Source organism: Ambystoma mexicanum, chromosome 4q (assembly GCF_040938575.1).
Source record: "Ambystoma mexicanum isolate Mex_15411 chromosome 4q, UKY_AmexF1_1, whole genome shotgun sequence".
NCBI lineage: Eukaryota > Metazoa > Chordata > Amphibia > Caudata > Ambystomatidae > Ambystoma > Ambystoma mexicanum.
In genome coordinates this window covers 1,062,649,498-1,062,666,598 of record NC_090928.1, presented here as the reverse complement: position 1 = coordinate 1,062,666,598, position 17,101 = coordinate 1,062,649,498, and the positions used below count along the sequence as shown (strand labels likewise).

General features: G+C 51.7%; 1 protein-coding gene across 2 annotated transcripts in view; it reads right to left on the bottom strand.

Moving 5' to 3' along the window:
- BROX (BRO1 domain and CAAX motif containing) overlaps positions 1 to 17,101 on the bottom strand; it is a 904,523-nt gene that overhangs the window by 194,011 nt on the left and 693,411 nt on the right. The gene's annotated exons all lie outside the window — the stretch shown is intronic.

The following is a 17,101-nucleotide window of genomic DNA, read 5'->3' as shown; positions in this document are numbered from 1 at the left end:
GATGAGAGAGGAAATTAGGAGTTTGGTGGCGTGGAATGTGAGGGAGGGACGGATTTTGCAAATATTGTAGAGGTGGTATCGGCAGGTGCGAGAGGTGAGTGAAATGTGTTGCGAGAAGGTGAGAGAGGAGTCAAAGAGAACGCCTAAATTACGAGCTTGGGGAGAGATAGGGAGATTGGAGGGAGGAAAGTGAATGAAAGGGGGAGGATAGGAAGGGGGAAGAGAATTAGAGGGGAAGAAAAGGACTTGGTTTTATCGGTGTTAAGAGAGAGAAAGCGGAAGGACATACTGTTCTTGATAGCAGTGAGGCAGGAGGAGAGCTTAAGGTGAAGGTCAGTTGAGAAGGAGGAGAAAGAGAGAAAGAGTTGAGTATCCTCAGCATGCCAAACGTGGAAATAACAGGGGCAATGAGGGAGGTCTAAAGAGAGAAGAGGAAAGGACCAAGTACAGAACCTTGAGGAACACCGTAAATAAGAGGGAAGGAATGAGAGGTCTGGCCTCCCCATGATACAGCAAAGGAACGGGAGGAGAGGTAAGAGGATAGCCATTTTAGAACAGGGCCTTTAAACCCGAAGGAGGAAAGAGTGTGGAGCAGGAGTGGATGATCGACAGTGTCAAAAGCTGCCGAGAGATCAAGGAGAATAAGGATAGAGGATAGAGGATTTCTTGGCATGTCGAGCAGAGAGGAGGGAGTTAAGGATAGAGGTGAGATCAGTTTCAGTGGAATGTTTGGGACGGAAGTCAGATTGGAAGGGAGGAAGGAGAGGAAGTAGTGACAAAGGATGAGAGTTGAGAGTAGGCAAGGCGCTCAAGAAGCTTAGAAAGGAAAGGTAGAAGAGAGATAGGTCTGTAGTTGGCAGTGAGAAGTGGATCGGCAGAGGGTTTCTTTGGAATAGGAATAATCGTTGCATGTTTGAAAGCAGAGGGAAAGATTGATTAGGAGAGGCAGGTGTTGAAGAAAGTGTAAGGTAAGGGATAAGAAGAGGGTAGATCTTGGGGATAAGAACGGAGGGGAGAGGGTAAGAAGGGGCGGACGTGGGGTGGGCTTTGGATAGAAGGGAGGAGACTTCAGAAGGGGAAACAGATAAGAAGATGGACATGAGGGAAGAGGGAGGAGAGGGAGGAGGAGGAGAGGGGGAGTCAGAGAGGGAGTTCATTTTTTGCCAGAAGGTGAGGATTCTGGAGGAGAAGAAGTTGGCAAAGTCCGAAGGAGAAAGTGTGGAATTGGATGAGGGATCAGGAGTAGGAGGAGAGAGAAGACGAGAGAGAGTTTGAAAAATCCGACGAGGGTGGGAGGATTGAGACTGGAGAAGGTTAGAGTAGTAGGAGGATTTGGCCGCTGCAAGACAAGAGTTGTATAGTGCGTGGTAAGAGAAGTAAGAGGTTTGATTAGAAAGCGAGGGAGTTTTGAGCCAGAGTCTCTCTAACAGTCGGAGAAGACGCCGCATAGAGCGGGGATGGGAAGTAAGCCAGGGTTGAGAAGGCTTCTGGGTAGGACGGAAGAGAGAAAGGGGGTAAAGTTGATCAAGGGCAGTGGAGATAGAAGAGGAAAGGGAAGATAGAGCATCGTCCACAGAGAATAAAGCAAAGTCTTGGAGAGATGGAAGAGAAGAAGAGCAGGTGTCGAAAAAGAGGGTAGCGTCAAAGTCACAAAGGTCACGACGTGAGTAGATTGGAGGGGAGAGATTAGCAGTAGTGGAGTGTGAGAGAGGAGAAAGGGAGAATGAGAGAAAGGCATGGTCAGAGAGATAAACAGGAAGAGAAGAGACAGGGGAAGAGGGATAGGAAGAATTGAAGATGAGGTAAAGAGTGGAGCCAGAGGAGTGACTAGGGGAAGAAGGAAGGGGGAGAGCAGGTAGAAGTCAAGGATGGAGAAGAGGGGAGAAGATTGAGCGGAAGAAGGAAGATGAATATTAAAGTCGCCAAGTACTGATAGAGGAGAGGGGGAGGGAGAGATAAGTGAGAGGAGGTGATCAAGGTCTTCATAGAAGGGAGAGAGAGGGCCAGGGGGACGATAGATGACCAGGAAGGAAATAGGGTGGGGAGAGGAGAAGGACTTGTAGAGGAATTCAAAGGAAGGAAAAGAAGGGAGAGTTGGAGAGGTGATGGTCTGCCACGCCTCTCAATGAGACACAATGCGTCCTCCGACCAGGGTCTCGTGCGAGCCCGGAGAACCCTCATTTTGCAGGCTTTTCAGCGGAGTTACCACCTGAACCTGAGGAGGAGGCTGAGGAGCGGGAGAAAAACCGAGTCGTTTGCTGCCTCCGGCGATTATTAACCAAAGGGGTATCCACTGTGCGAGATTCCCGGTCTAGAAACCCTCTAAAACCAGAAGAGGGCTGGCTTTGCGACAACGGTCTTTGGGTTCTAAAAGGAGTTTTAACCAGGACGGACAAGGACTTGCTGTCTGGGTGCTGTCCTTTGTTTTGGTCAGCTCCACATCCGTTGTAGAATGGAAAAGCTCCTTACCATGAAACGGAAGGTCCAACACCTTGTCCTTCACCTCCTTTGAGAATTTGGTGGCATGCAACCACGCCTGTCAGGAGGCATCAACTGCCAGCATAAGGCCCCCGAGCCGAAGTGTCGACGTGATGAGCCGCCGCCTCCAGCAGATCCTGGGCCAAGACCCTGGCATCGGACAATCCCGCCTTAAAGTCTTCCAGCTTCTCGACCGGAATTAACTCCTCGAACTCCGACAGACCTTTCCACATCCTCATATTCGCCCCCGCTAACACCAGTTCTGCATTGGCCTGCTGGAGCTGCAAGGCCGAGTTAGGGAAAATCTTCCTCCCCACGGAGTCGAGGAGCTTGTCCTCCTTCCCCAGAACCTGAGTAGCCGTCGTAGAAGAGGATGATGCAGGCCTGGACTGTAAAGTGGCTGCAGCCACCACTGTGGAGGAGGGGGGAGGACAAGATGACAGGGCCACCTCTTCCGAAGAATGCAGCCTGTATCGCGCGTCAATTTTCTTAAAAGTCCAGTGTGGGGTTTTTCCAGACCCTACGGACCTCGGCCAAAACGTCCTTCTGCAAGAACAGGCCGGCACGCTCCGAAGGAGACAGGGTGAACACCCCCGAAAGCACACCCTCCTGCGGAGCGGGTGCCTCGGGCACCGGAACATCCAAAATGCACATCATGTCCAGTACCCGGTCATGAAAAGCTCTAATAGAGCGGGGCTGGTCCTCGTTGTCCTGATCGCCTTGTGCCTCATCCGACAGGTCAGGATCCTGTTGAACCGTATCAGGCACTGCCTTGTCCACAGGGGACAATGGAGGCAATGGCAGAAGGGTCGGGGGAGGCACCGTAGGCAAGGGCGGCGCCGGCGGAGCCACCGGAGGAGCAGGTGGAGCTGGAGGCACAGGTGGGCATATCTCCCTAAAAAGACCCTTGAAATACTCCCTCATGGGGTTGGTACGCATGAGTGTCTGAAATTTGCCAAAAAAGGCATCCTCCGGAGACGGTTTTGGAGCTACCGGAGGAGGCCTCTCATGAGGGGGATAATTCCAGGGACGCAAAGAGGAGGGTTGCCACACAGGCCCATCCCCTGAAGTGTCCACAAAAATCAAAGGTGCCGACCCCACAGGCAACAAGATATTGTGCGAAATGGGCATCCGAGCGTTCCAGTCATAAACTGGGCGAAACGGATGCGCACAAGGAATTTTATGTTCACCCACAGAACCAACTCCTACACCTGAAGCCGATGGCGTAGTTGTAGGGGAAGTGGCCAAAATGGCTGCTGTGGTCGTGACGTGAACAGCTGCCATTTTGCCATCACCTGAGGGAAACTGCGGCACATGAGGAAGTGAGGCAGGCGTCCCCGTCGATGGATCAGGGGTCTTAATTTTAGCATTTACGCAAGGAACCTCGGCCAAGCGGGGACTATGAGGCCTGGAATGGTTCTGCGACATACCAATAGCCAAATTAGCCTTCCCAGGAAGGACCATTCGGCACTGCCGGTAAAGAAAGAACTTTCACTCCTTGCCCCCTCAACAGTTCTGGCGTCGCCACAAAAGCGGGAATGATGAGAAACAACTTTCACCGATAAGGCCTTGCCAGGCCTCTCAGAAATGTTGCTTACTTTAGCCTCTGTACGAGGGACTTCGGACCCAGGTCCGGTAACAGCCTTACTAGCGCGAGCCTCGAACATCCGTTTGGTAACACAAAGCCCAACCAAGGCCTCGGGGCGCACCCCGGTACTTTTGAGGGAAGCCGATAAAGAGGCCTCAGAGCGAGCTCTGGTACCCCACGATTCAGTAGAACTGGGTCTACAAGCAGCACCCACAGGAGGGGCCTCAGAGCGTACTCCGGTATCCACAGGCCCCTTAAAGAGACCCTCAGAGAAAACTCTGGTATAATTATTAGGCCTAGAAGGCACCTCAGGGCAAACCCCAGTTACAGAGCGGCTAACGCTCCTCCCGGCTCGGGAAGAGCCTGGAAAGGTATCTCCCGGCTGGAGTGCTCTGAAAAGTAAAGAACTTACCGGGCGTTTCTTCTTTAGGTCGATAAAAGCTTGCAAATGCAAAGGAGGTGTACGTCAAAACACCTCCTCCCACCGCTCAAACCGACGTACCCGGACAGAAAGGGAATCGCAGTAAAAACAGGAGTCCCAACAGTGGTCCGGACCCAAACACTCAAGACAAAGAGGATGGGGATCCGCACTCGCGAAGCGTCGGTGACACGATGAACAATCTGGAAAGTCTAGTTTGAACGACATAGACAGACTAGTACACGATCGCTAGCGAGAGCCAGAGAGGAGGAAAAACAGGAAGAAGATCTTCTGCAGATGCAAGTGTGTCCAGTCCCGAACGAGCGGAGAAAAGGACTGATTGGCGATCCGCGGGGCGGAGCCAAGATGGGCGGGGTTATGGCCGCATGCCGGTCCCCGCGTTGATAGAGAGGAAGGACTAACCCATTTTGAACATTTTTTGGATGATTTTTACAAAGTGCTCCGGTCCCGTCCCACAGGACAGAGGAATGTGCCATAAGTATGGAGCAAAGGGGACGGGACGTAGGAGTATGCCATTTATTTAAGTATTGTTAAAGTCAGTGAAACCTTGGCCGAGAAGACTCTGGAGTGTGCCAGGAGTTCCATCAAGGAGCAGTTGGCTGCTGGGTTTGAAGGAGGAAGATGTTTAAGGGGGGCTTTATACCGACAGCCTGAATTTATGTCAATAAACATCTTGCAACAGCTTACCTGTGTTGTGTGGATCCATCCTCTGAACACTAGTGACAAACAGCAAGCCTCCTTTGGCCCACAGATTGCTAGATTGGGGAAGGATTTCCTATCCCAGCTGATACCCTATGTGCGCCTGATGCACGGTCCTGCAGGAGCCCAGAAGGATCACAGGACGGGAAGCGAGAGACTCGCCTTCAACGAAATGTGGCACATGAGCCTAGGCGAAGAGAGAGAGTGGGGACACCATGTCATCTGAGAGTGCACAGCGCAATTCGCTGCCCAGCGCAAATCGCTGCCCAGCTGGCAGTGCTAAGCTAGCAGAGGGGGCTCCAGGATACTGCCCACCAGGTACACAGCACAGACTTTGTGCCGTTGTGCTACAGGGTTGTGCAGAGTTCAAAATAGCCAGTGCGGGGCATGGCCTGGTGGCGGACCGATGCAGTTGCATCCTCGGTGGACTTTCCCCTTCACCACCCCATCAATGTGATTATTTTCACCCTGCTGCCATTTTGGAATCCTCGGATGATGGACCTGCTGTGGTGGCACTGGCCGCAGTGGCTGAGGAGCAGCTGGAGGAGCTATGCTGGCTTCCGAAGGCATGGCGGCCTGGCAAAATGCACCATGCTATGGCTATCGGTCAGAGCAAGGGTCTGATCGGGCCCATCTCCTGCACCGTGAAGAAGCGGCTGTCAGCTCCTGCTTTCTGCAGGGGCGCTGCTGGCAGCAAGAATTTAGAAGCAGCTCTGTCAATGCCAGGGATACTCCGGTGCTGCCTGCGCTTGGCTGAAGCTCCCGCTGCCTACCCCTGATGTCATGGGCTCCATGGCCTGGCCCATGCAACCAGTTTAGTGGTGCCGCTGGGGTCGCATAAAGTGGAGCCGTCACTGACGCTAACACTCAGCTGGAGTGGAGCTGCTTTCCCGGGGGGGAGCCCTGCTGGGTTCTGGAGGGGCGTTCTGTTCTGCGGGTGAACCAGCGGGCGGGTGAACCTGCGTGTGGGCTAAGCATGTGGGAGGCCTGGCTCCCGTTCCTGTACGCAGGAGCCTAACTGTGAGGGCAAAATGCTATGCAGACATGATTGGGGGCCCTACCTTTCAGAGCATACTGCTGGAACCGGCCTGCCTGGGACCTGATGACGTGGCGAGTGCCCTGCCCACTTGAGCTTCTCTTTTCCAGTCTTCTGCTGCTGGGGGTGCCCCTTCCTCAGGAGAGCCTGAGATTCCATGAGAGGTGAGTGAGTCGCCAGCTTTCAGTTGCTTGCTGGCCCTGGGGCGACTGCGAACTGGCAATTACCAACGAGAGGAGCTACGGACAGGGGGAGAAGAGTCAGATGGTGGTCGCCAGCTGGGCCCGATCAGCTGTCCCCTTGCCTACTACACCTTGAAGAGGCACAATAGTGGGGCTGCCCCAAAGCCACTCATGTAATTGCAGCGTCTATGACCTAGCGCAGCCTTGAGATTGGTGGCCTGCTTAATCTATGCCTTCTAATTTAGCCAGCAGCCTGATCGGGTCAGCCATGTCCAAAGCTACAACCAAGAATAAGGCACCCCTCCGAAGGGGACATAAAGGCCCTCCTTCAGACCCTTCAAAAACCAAAGGAGAAGCTGCAGGGGACTCTGCGGAGCATTCCAGCTCAATCCGGGTGAGAGGTATCCTGACTCGGCGGCAGACGGCAAGATCGATGCTTATGTGCAGGCTCTCTTCCAGTCTGTTCTGTGGGACTCTCATGAGGGCGAGATTCATCTAGACCTCACTCACAGAACACACAATGCATTTCAACAATCAAGACAATTGCCTCTGGACGTGCTGACTAGAGTACACTTCTGTCGCACTAAAGAAAGGCTGATGCAAGCAGCGCAGAAATCTCCAAGAATAACTTTCCAGAGAGCCCAGCTTTCCTTATTTCAGAATATCTCGCCTCGGACACTTCGCAGGTGCAAAATCTTACAGCAAGTTACAACCTGCCTGTTAGGCAAAAACCTGTGCAGTTCCCTCTGGGACCACTGCAAAGGATTTAGGACTACAGGTGTTTGGCAGTAAACCCACTTGGTAGCAGTCTGTACCACACAGATTCACTTGGTAGCTGTGGCTGAGCAGTCAGACTTCCCTCAAGAAGAGTTAGGCAGTATACAGAGTATTCACAATAGGTCAAGAGAACACAGTAGAACAAGTAAACACTGACCAGGGCTTGGTGTAAAAGAGATATAATTATTTATTTAAAACCACATCTAGAAGAACACACAGGCACTAATAATCAGCAATTCAAAAACACGGTCACTAAAAGAAATACGCTCCCTTAAAAAAATATTAGACAAGTCTTAAGTAAAGCCCCACTTATTTTCAAACAGCGGTGAGCGCTTAACGTAGATGGCACTCTAATAGTTCGTTTAAAAAAGGGAGAGAAAAGCAGAGAACAAATTGAAACAGGTCCCAACACTTTTTTAAGAACACAACAAGAGAGGAAGGCAAGGTAAAACCGTGAAGTTAGAGTTCAAGAGGCCGGATCCACTTTCAGAGGATCCAAACGAAATGTGTCCAAGGTCACACGGTTGCAGTGCACAAAAGTCTTGTAAAGGTTCAAAAAGGAGTTGGACCACAGAAAGGGACCAGTTAGAGGGTCAAGGCGGCCAGCCCAGTCCAGAAGGTTAAGGGGTTATTATTACCTTGTAGCAATCTTTAGAAAGGGAGGCCTGGCGAACACGGTACCTTAAAGTGGTGAGAATGTTCCAGCGGGGAAGTTGTTCCTGGCAGCGGGTGCAAGTCGGTGCTTCGTCCGGGGGAAGAGAGGATCTCTTCGTGGAGGAAGACAGGAGTCTGTTGCACTGCCAGGGAAGAAACCAGCCGCAGAGTTTTTCAGGTACAAGGAGCGGTCCGGTGATTCACGGTTCAGTGGTGAGTGGCTATCCGGCTCCCGGGGTGCTTGGCACAGGCAGTTCGACCACAAACCGGGCTGGGGTGCAAAGAAAGAAGGGAAAACTGGTTGTGCCCACCAGTCAGGGGAAGAAGCCTCTCCAGCCGGGAGATCTTCTCTGTCGTCGGTTCTGCAGGGCTCCACCGGTGGTGTCGTCGTGGTAGGTCGGCTCAGCTTCTCCCTCGTCGGATTCTCAGGTCCTGTGGCGACTTCTAGATGTGGTTTTAAATAAATAATTGTATCTCTTTTACACCAAGCCCTGGTCAGTGTTTACTTGTTCTACTGTGTTCTCTTGACCTATTGTGAATACTCTGTATACTGCCTAACTCTTCTTGAGGGAAGTCTGACTGCTCAGCCACAGCTACCAAGTGAATCTGTGTGGTACAGACTGCTACCAAGTGGGTTTACTGCCAAACACCTGTAGTCTTAAATCTTTTGCAGTGGTCCCAGTGGGAACTGCACAGGTTTTTGCCTAACACTGCCTTCGAGAGAGGAATGTCCGATATCGCTGGGGGTTCCCCTTTAAGCTTCTTTTTGAACTGGATGGCAAGGCAAGGGCGATTTCCATCGAAAACCGCTGTTTGGCCGACAGGAGTTTTTAGATAGAATTTTTACTGAAAAAAGTTTTTAAAAAACACGTTGAAATATAGGGGGCTAGTAAGGGGATAAAAGGGGCAGGGAGGGGGTTGGGGCAGGTTTAGAAATATAGGGAAGGGGGTTTGGGGGAACCCGCCATATAGAAAGAAAAACAATTTGATGAGTTTTTTCAATGCAATGTTTTCATAAACAATTATATCGGGGGGAAAACCATCGGCAAACAGACATATAACCAATTTCCATGGCAGACGAAGCCAAAGATTTGTGGGGCGATAAGTCAGAGGTGGACTGTCCGGATCCGGAGGCGAGGATGTATCACCGGACAGTCGCAGGAGTCGACCCAAGAAAGGTCCATGACTTATATTACTAGGCTGATGTACTGGTTCTCACAGAGATTAAGATATAGTAGGCCCCCCTATGCTGAAGCGCATTTATCACCTTATGACGACTGATTAGGGTTCTTGCTCTACTTCCCTTCATATTGGGTGTCTGGTTCACATCTTTGATTAGGAGCTGATCCAGCACTCTTCACTGGTGGCAGGATATGTGCCTTTTGTTTGTTTTTTTTGCTCTTTTTCCCCTTCTTGGTGGGCGGGGAGGGGCTATATGCCATGGCATCGAGATGTGCATGCACCTGTGTCAGGGGATCACTGGCATTTTTTGGTGGGATGTGTTGGATATGTGGGGTTCTCTGTTGATTATGAGGTGTACTATGTTTCAACAGGAGAAGGATGGCTGCAATTTACTTGAGGGTCATTTCAACCCTAATTGGGAGTTTGTAGGAATGGGTATATTATGGGCCGAACTTGAATATGTTGAAATGTATCACGCTTAATGTGCAAGGTCCGAACTCCCCTATTAAGGGGAACTCTGTAGAACGACACCTCCAAGAGATGGATGCCGCAGTGGTGTTTTTAGAAGAAACATCGTCAGGAAGACAGAGGGCGGTTCGTGAACAGACACTATAACCTGAGATACTTTGCTTGTGGGGCTTCTATGACCAAAGTGGTAGCAATTCTGGTGAGCACTAACATCCAGTTCGGAAAAATGGATATTCTTTTTTTTTTTTTTTTAAATTTTATGTTTATTGGTTTTACAAAGAACAGAAAAATGCAAACATTGTTTAAACACAGTTTTACATCCCTCAGGGGGGCAAGTCAGGCACGAAATGCAAATCAGAACAATATGCTAAGAGTCTCTTAGTCGTGCGACAGTCCCCGTTACCTGAGTATGCTTCGTTGGCTGTTTGCCGTGCTCCCTCCCCCCCCCCCCACTTGGTTTGTTGTACATCACAAATGCAATCGTCTAACAGTAACATCGGCATTGTGCGGTTGGCACAGGGCTAAGCGTTGCAAAGTATTGGCAGTCGGACTTAGGTGACTCGGTTTCTGTATTTTGTAATGTTCTTTGTATTGTCCTTTGGACGTGGCATCATCCGGTCGGGTTTTGAGGCTCCTCTGACTGGGAGGCAGAGGGGGGTGAGATATACGTGTTCTTGAAATCCGTCCATAGGGTTTCACATTTCGCGGATTTATTGTGCAAGGAGGCGGTGATCGTTTCCATCACATAGATATTTGTAGCAATTTTGATCCACTCGGCTTTCCCTGGGGTCCGGTGGGACTTCCATTTGGTCGCTATGAGGGCTCTTGCCGCCAACAGCAGCTGGGGGGCCAGGCCTTTCACCCGGAGCCATTCTTCCTCGTCTCTTTCAAGGCCAAACAAAACAAGGTGTGGGTCGAGTTCTCTGTGAGTATTATCTATCTCCTTGATCCATCCCAAAACCTCAGTCCAGAACACCTTGATGCGCGGGCAGCTCCACCACATATGCCAATAGTTGGCATTTTCTCCACACCTCCTCCAGCATTTCGGGCTCATGGATTGGGACATTTTAGAGAGTCGGAGTGGGTCATAGTGCCATCTATGTAGGAGCTTTATTGCATGGAGTTTGTACTGGCTGGAGATGGAGGATTTGGGTGCGGCTTTGCACATCTGGTCCCATTGGTCGGGGAGTATCTCCTCACCTAAGTCTTTTTCCCATCTGGCTTTGAGGGGTTCCGTGTTGCCGCCTCCTGCTGCTAAGAGTGTTTGGTACATCACGGATATGAGGCCTTTCATTTCCGATCTGGAGTCCAGAAGTTTCTCAAAGGCGGTGAGGTCTCTTCTCAATTTTGCTCTCCATTCAGATTTTGTCAACACCCCTTTCAATTGGATAAAGTGAAATGTTGATAAGGTACCTATCCCCAGAGCCGTTGTCAGGTCCGGTAGTGTAATGAACGAGTCTTTTTTCTGGAGTTGCCCTATCCTTTCAAGGCCCGCTTCATACCATGATTGGAATCGCTCCAGGTTCGGAATATGGTCATTTACACCAGGAGACCATAGGTGACTAAGCGGGGATGGCCAGGTGGTGACTTCTCGCATCCCTTTCCCGGTGCGCCATATGTTCCATAAAGTAGTCAATATGGGGTGTTGTTTGATTCTCCTCTGCACCCGTTGGTATGGGGACCAGAGCCATTCTGCTACCGTGGCAGGGGACAAATAGTGGTTATCCATCTGGACCCATTGCAGGTGTTTGTGGTCTCTAAGGTGTGGGATTAGGACGCGCAACTGGGCAGCTTTATAATAATTCCGTAAGTCAGGAAGACCCATCCCCCCTTTTTCTGTGGGGAGAATAAGCGTGTCATATGGGACCCTCGGTCTCTTCCCCTGCCAGATGAACCGCAGCATGGTCCTCCGGGCCTCAACAAAAAATTGGTCAGGTATCACGATCGGTAACATCTGGAAGGGGTATAGAAAGCGAGGGAGGCACACCATCTTAACGGCGTTGATACGCCCCAGCCATGAGATCGTCAGTTTGCTCCATCTCTCGAGATCTCTTGCAAAGCTTCGGAGAAGCTGGGGGAAGTTGGCCTCATAGAGGTCATCTAGGGTTCTAGTGATCTTTATACCTAGGTATTGTAATGTCACGTGTTCTATTTTAAGCCCGAGGGAGAGGAACTTTGCCTCATTTTCGACCGGGGCACCTTGGAGAGGAAAGAGGATGGACTTGGACATATTCACTTTGAATCCGGAGAACCGACCGTATTCTTCTATTAGGGCTATGGCATGAGGGATTGAGGTCATAGGTCTGGTTAGATGTAGGAGGATGTCATCAGCGTACAACGCTGCTTTGTATTCGGTCCCTCCCAGCCGTATTCCCTCTATTCGGGAGTCGTCTCTGAGCTTTTGTGCCAGGGGCTCCAGGGAAAGTGCGAACAGGATCGCTGAGAGCGGGCATCCCTGTCTGGTCCCCCTTTGCAGTTCAAACCACCTGGAGTATTCTCCATTTACGAAAATTGACGCTTTGGGAGAGGCATAAAGAGCTCGTATCCCATCGCAGAATTTGGGGCCTATTCCCACTTTCCGGAGGACTGCACCTAGGAAGTCCCATTCCACCCTGTCAAAGGCCTTTTCCGCGTCAAGCGAAAGGAGGGCCGGGTCGTCTTGGAGGCTGTGTCCAGCGTGGACAAGGTGCAGAGTCTTGCGCATGGTGTCGGCACCCTGCCTGCCGAGGATGAATCCGACCTGGTCGGAGTGGACTAGTTTGGGCATTAAAGTTTCTAATCTGGCTGCCAATATTCTGGCATAAATCTTCGCGTCCAGATTGAGGAGGGAAATGGGGCGGTACGATCCACATAGTTTGGGGTCCCTACCCTCTTTAGGGATGACAGATATGAGGGCTTTCTTAAAGGAATCTGGGGCGGTCCCGGAGTTCACTATCTCGTTAAAAAGTTCCGTGAGGAAGGGTGACAACTGATCGGCGAAGGTCTTATAGAAGCCGGCTGTGTAGCCATCTTCGCCCGGAAACTTCCCTAGTTTGAGTCGTTTGATCGCGTCTCTCGTTTCACTTTCAGTTATGGGGCTATCGAGGAGTTCGGCTTCCGTTTGCGTTACCGTAGGAATGGTAATTGGGGACAGATAGGACGTTATGTCAGAGTGAGCCGGTAGCAGCTCGGAGGTATATAGATTTTCGTAAAAGGTGGCGAAACGCTCGGGTATTGAGCAGGGTGTGTGTGTCGTGGGGTTAGTGGGCTCTAATATCTCCTTCACCTTGCGTTCCTCTCTCCGTTCCCGGAGTCTGGCAGCTAAGAGTGCATCGGCCTTGTCCCCTTTTTCATAGTATGTTTGTTTCAGGAATTGCAGTTTCCGCACCACTTGGCCATGCTCCACCAATCGTAGTTCTTCTCTTTTGCGGTGGGCCATGTATAGCTTGGCGGAGTCTACCTCTGTTCCATCTCTCAATTCACTCTCCAGTTGGTGTATTTCACTGCGTAACTTGTTTTCGACAATCTTCCGCTCCCTCTTTTTAGAGGAGCCCTCGCGCATTAGCAGGCCTCTCCACGTAGCTTTCCCAGCTTCCCAGATCCCTTGTTTGGAGACCTCTCCGTTGTCATTTGTCCTAAAATATTCTTCAATCTCGGTCTCCATTTCTCCCCTGAAAACCGTATCGGTCCAAAGGGACTCATTGCAGCGCCACGATCCTCCGGCAACAGGCAAATCAGGCAAAACAGGCAAATCAGCCCATGGTCTGTCCATGTAGTCGGGACTATACTGGAGTAGCTTGCGGACTTCGCTAGATCAGACGAGAGGAATATATAGTCTATGCGCGTGAATGTGCCATGGGGGTTCGAGTAAAAGGTGAAGCCCTTTTCGTCATGGTGCTGTGCTCTCCATACGTCACGTAGGTCGTATAACTCCATCAGAGCAGCGAATTCAGTGTGGGCCCCTCTATGTTGATTCCGTGTGTCGGGGTTGCCTGGTCTCCAGTCTACAGATGGATCCATCCACTGGTTGAAATCGCCTCCCACCACGAGATGGCCTGCAGTTTCCAGCACTATCTTGGGGATCGTTTTCCTGAGGAATGCGGTCTGTCCGGTGTTGGGCGAGTATACTGTGGCAATCGTGACCTGAACCCTTGCAATTTTCCCCACAATCAAGAGGGCCCGTCCGCTCACATCCGACCAGGACTTCTCTAATTCGAACCCGACTCCTTTCTTAATGAGGATTCCAACCCCTCCTTTTCTGAGCGGGCCAGAGCCCCAAAATTCCGTGCCTCCCCTAGTTCCCAGAACTGTCCGCTCCTCGCCTCTCGCAAATTTTGTCTCCTGTATGAGGAGAATGTCTATGCCAGATCTTCGAAATTCTCTATGTACTAGTGACCTCTTGGTAGGAGAGTTCAGTCCTTTCACATTGATTGACCCAATCCTGAGAAGACCCTTGCCCTTGACCTTCTCATGTGATGCCATTGGTGGTCTGTAGTCTGGAATCCGTCGCCTCCAGAGTCCGAAAAGACCTGCAGGTACCCTGTGTCACCGCAAACACAATACCTTGAAACGAGTGCAATGATATTAGTACATTTCCCAAGTGTTCATTATCTCTCTCCCCTTCTCTCGTGTCCCACCATAATCGGTGGGGCTTGTTTGAGCGTAGGAATAGGGTGTGCTGCGTCGGCAGCCGTTGACGGCGTCCGGAACGGACTAGGTGGAAACGTATGGTCCGTTGGCGGACCATCGGTGGGAACCGTCGTCCCACGGTCCCGATCATATTTCCCATCGCTACTTAAGGGTGAGCCCCCATCTTCTTTCTCCCTCCCCCAAACATTATACAGTTTCTACAACAGTAACAACAAACAGGTGAAAAATTCCAACGTTACGTGCGGTTTACTGGACTCTCCGCGGGAGTCCTCATCACTTTTCGGTCCGGAGGGATGCCCCGCCAGCGGCGACATCCGTTCAGCGGGGTCCGCCATGTAACGATCTCCGCGGGAGACAGTGCAGCCCACTGTGGCCATGGCTGTGGTCAGCTCAGATTTCGCCTGGGTCCCTTGGCTCAGGTCTGCTCGGGGGTGTTGTTGGGGCGTCTATATTTTCTTGATCCCTTTACCCTCTTGCGTCTAGGGCCCTGGAGTTCCCATTGCCTTCCCGGGCGCTCGCCGTCGTCATCCTCTTTGCTTCCCTGGTTCGCTCCGAGGAGATCGGCGATACAATCCTTGATTTCTTCTTCGGAGCGTAGGATCAGTTTTCTGCTACCATGCTCGAAGGTAAGCGAGAAGGGGTATCCCCATCTGTACCTTATATTTTGGTCTTTCAGCCATTTCGTCAGGGGGCTGCAAAGGCGTCTTAGGGCTAGCGTTAGCGAAGATAAGTCTTGGTAGATGGTGATTTGCGCGCCCCCCATCGTGAGCGGGCCACCAGATCTGGCTTTTTCAAGTATTCTGGTTTTATCTTGGTCTCGGTGGAATTTGGCCAGTACAGAGCGTGGGCCGCCAGGCGGTCCTCCAGCTCTGTGTATGCGTTCAGTCTTAGGTTCATCAGTGTCCTCGTCAGCTGTTAGTATCTTGATGATATCGTGAATGGTGTCTCTGAGGTCTTTCTCCGTTTCGCCATCACGTTCCGGAATGCCGAAAAAGCGAAGGTTATTCCTCCTTTCCCGGTTTTCCAGGTCATCTATCTTGAGCCTTGCCTCAATCTCTCTTTTCTCGATGTTGCGGATTCGTACATCCATCTGAGTTTCGAGGGTATCAATCGAGGTCTGATTATTCTCCACGCTTTCCAATCGCTCCTCGAAGCTGTCCATTCTCTGGGTGATTTTGTCGATTTTGCCGCCAAGATTGGCACTCATGTTTTTTATTTCAGACAATAGAGTGGCAATGTCTCCTTTGGTGGCCGCAGCACCTGCCTCCGATGAGTCCGAGGCCATGGCGTCTATATTCCTAGAGGGTGCAGGGGATGGTCCGTAGGCAAATTTAGCCAGTTTGTGGCGTGGGTCCATGCGCAAAAATCCCGGGTCAGAGGAGGCACACGCCCCTGGACAGGGGGCCCTACCCTCTGGGAGGATGCACGGGTAGCAGGCTCAGTGTTGACGCTTGTTCTCGGCTCTTTGTGTGGTGTGGGCCCGTTCCTCGGGCCAGGTCAGCGGAGGGTCACGGGGGAGGGTATTGCCCCGTATGTAGTGCTCAGCTGGCGGGTTACTCTTGTCCCTTCAATATGGCATTTGGCACGAGAAGCGTATGCCTAGGCAGCCAGCAGCTAGGAGCGATGGTCATGTGAGGATTGAGCTTTCACACGGATCGTGCTGTGGGCCGCATCTTTGAGTACGGCGTCTCGCGGCCTTCTCGGCCTTCAGGTGGGTCGTCCCCACCTCTACCGCAAGGAGGTTCAGGGCTCGCCGCCGGGATCTGGCGCGGCCCGGTGTGTAATAGCACCTCGCTACCCCCGGTGGGGCCGGGGGCAGCAGCACAAGCGTGGGGGTCCAGATCCAGCAGGCAGCTACTGCGGGGGTCGACGCACTGCCGGGGCACCGCTCATAACACGCGCCGTCGGCAGCGAGGAGATGCGCGTATCACGCGGCACCGCCGGGGCACGGGCCTGGCGCCGCGGAGTCTCGCGGTGGGGGTCCTCACTCACCCCGTGTGCATATGCCGGTCTCGGGGGGTGTCGCCTCTCCGGGGCCCCGCGTCCAGTCTGCTCTGTAGGCTCGGGGCGCGGACCGTCACCGCAAGAGAGGCCCGTCACGGGGTCCGCCGTACTCGGGTCTCCCGCGGTGCAGCAGGCGAGCGCTCCTAAAAACTCCCCGTTCTCGGTGAAATCGGGCCCGATTTCCGTCGGGTTTCTTCTCCGTTGCGGGGGGGTCTCTTCAGACAGTAGAGTTTCGCACTTTCGTGGTGGGGGGGGTCCGTTAGCGGGGGCTCATGCCGCTATCTCGGGACCATGGAGGCGGTGCTCACACGGAGAGGACGTTCATCCGTGCGCCCCCTGGTGGCCAGTCGGATATTCTTTTTAAAAAAGAAATGTTTTATTACTTGGTTTAATTGTATAAAATAAAAAGGCTGATTTCCCAAGTCAAATAAGTCATATAGGGTTTCTTGTCAAATTATCTTAATGCCAGACTTTTCGAATGTCTCGATTGGAAACAGAATGGTTATATTTCTATATACCGTAACCATCAGGTTAGTAGGCCAATGCTTCAAAAGAATGCCACCACCGCGATAATCCACAACGTCTTTTCCCCGCTCATGGGCCTGCACCACCATTCTTCTTCATCATAGAAGTGCAAGTTTCTAAACAGGTGTCGTAGATGAATTGAGCAGGGAGCTGTCACCCCAGGGCAATTTAGCAAAAGGTGTTTAATTGTTTCTATCTTGTCAGGCAGCAGGCAAAACCGTAATGATTTTTCTTCTGATTGTTTCCTTCTTGCCAGAATTTCCCTCGTGTGTAAGATGTTTAAACGAATTCTCAGGAAGTTCTTGCACAGTTTCTTATCCAGGCATTTTGTCAAGTAAGGTTTTGGATCATTCACTTTAGTCAACGATAGGGGGCAGGTCTTGGGTCAGTTTTGTGGCAGACGCTTTGTTCAACGTGTCTATCCAGTCTCTCTCCAGGAT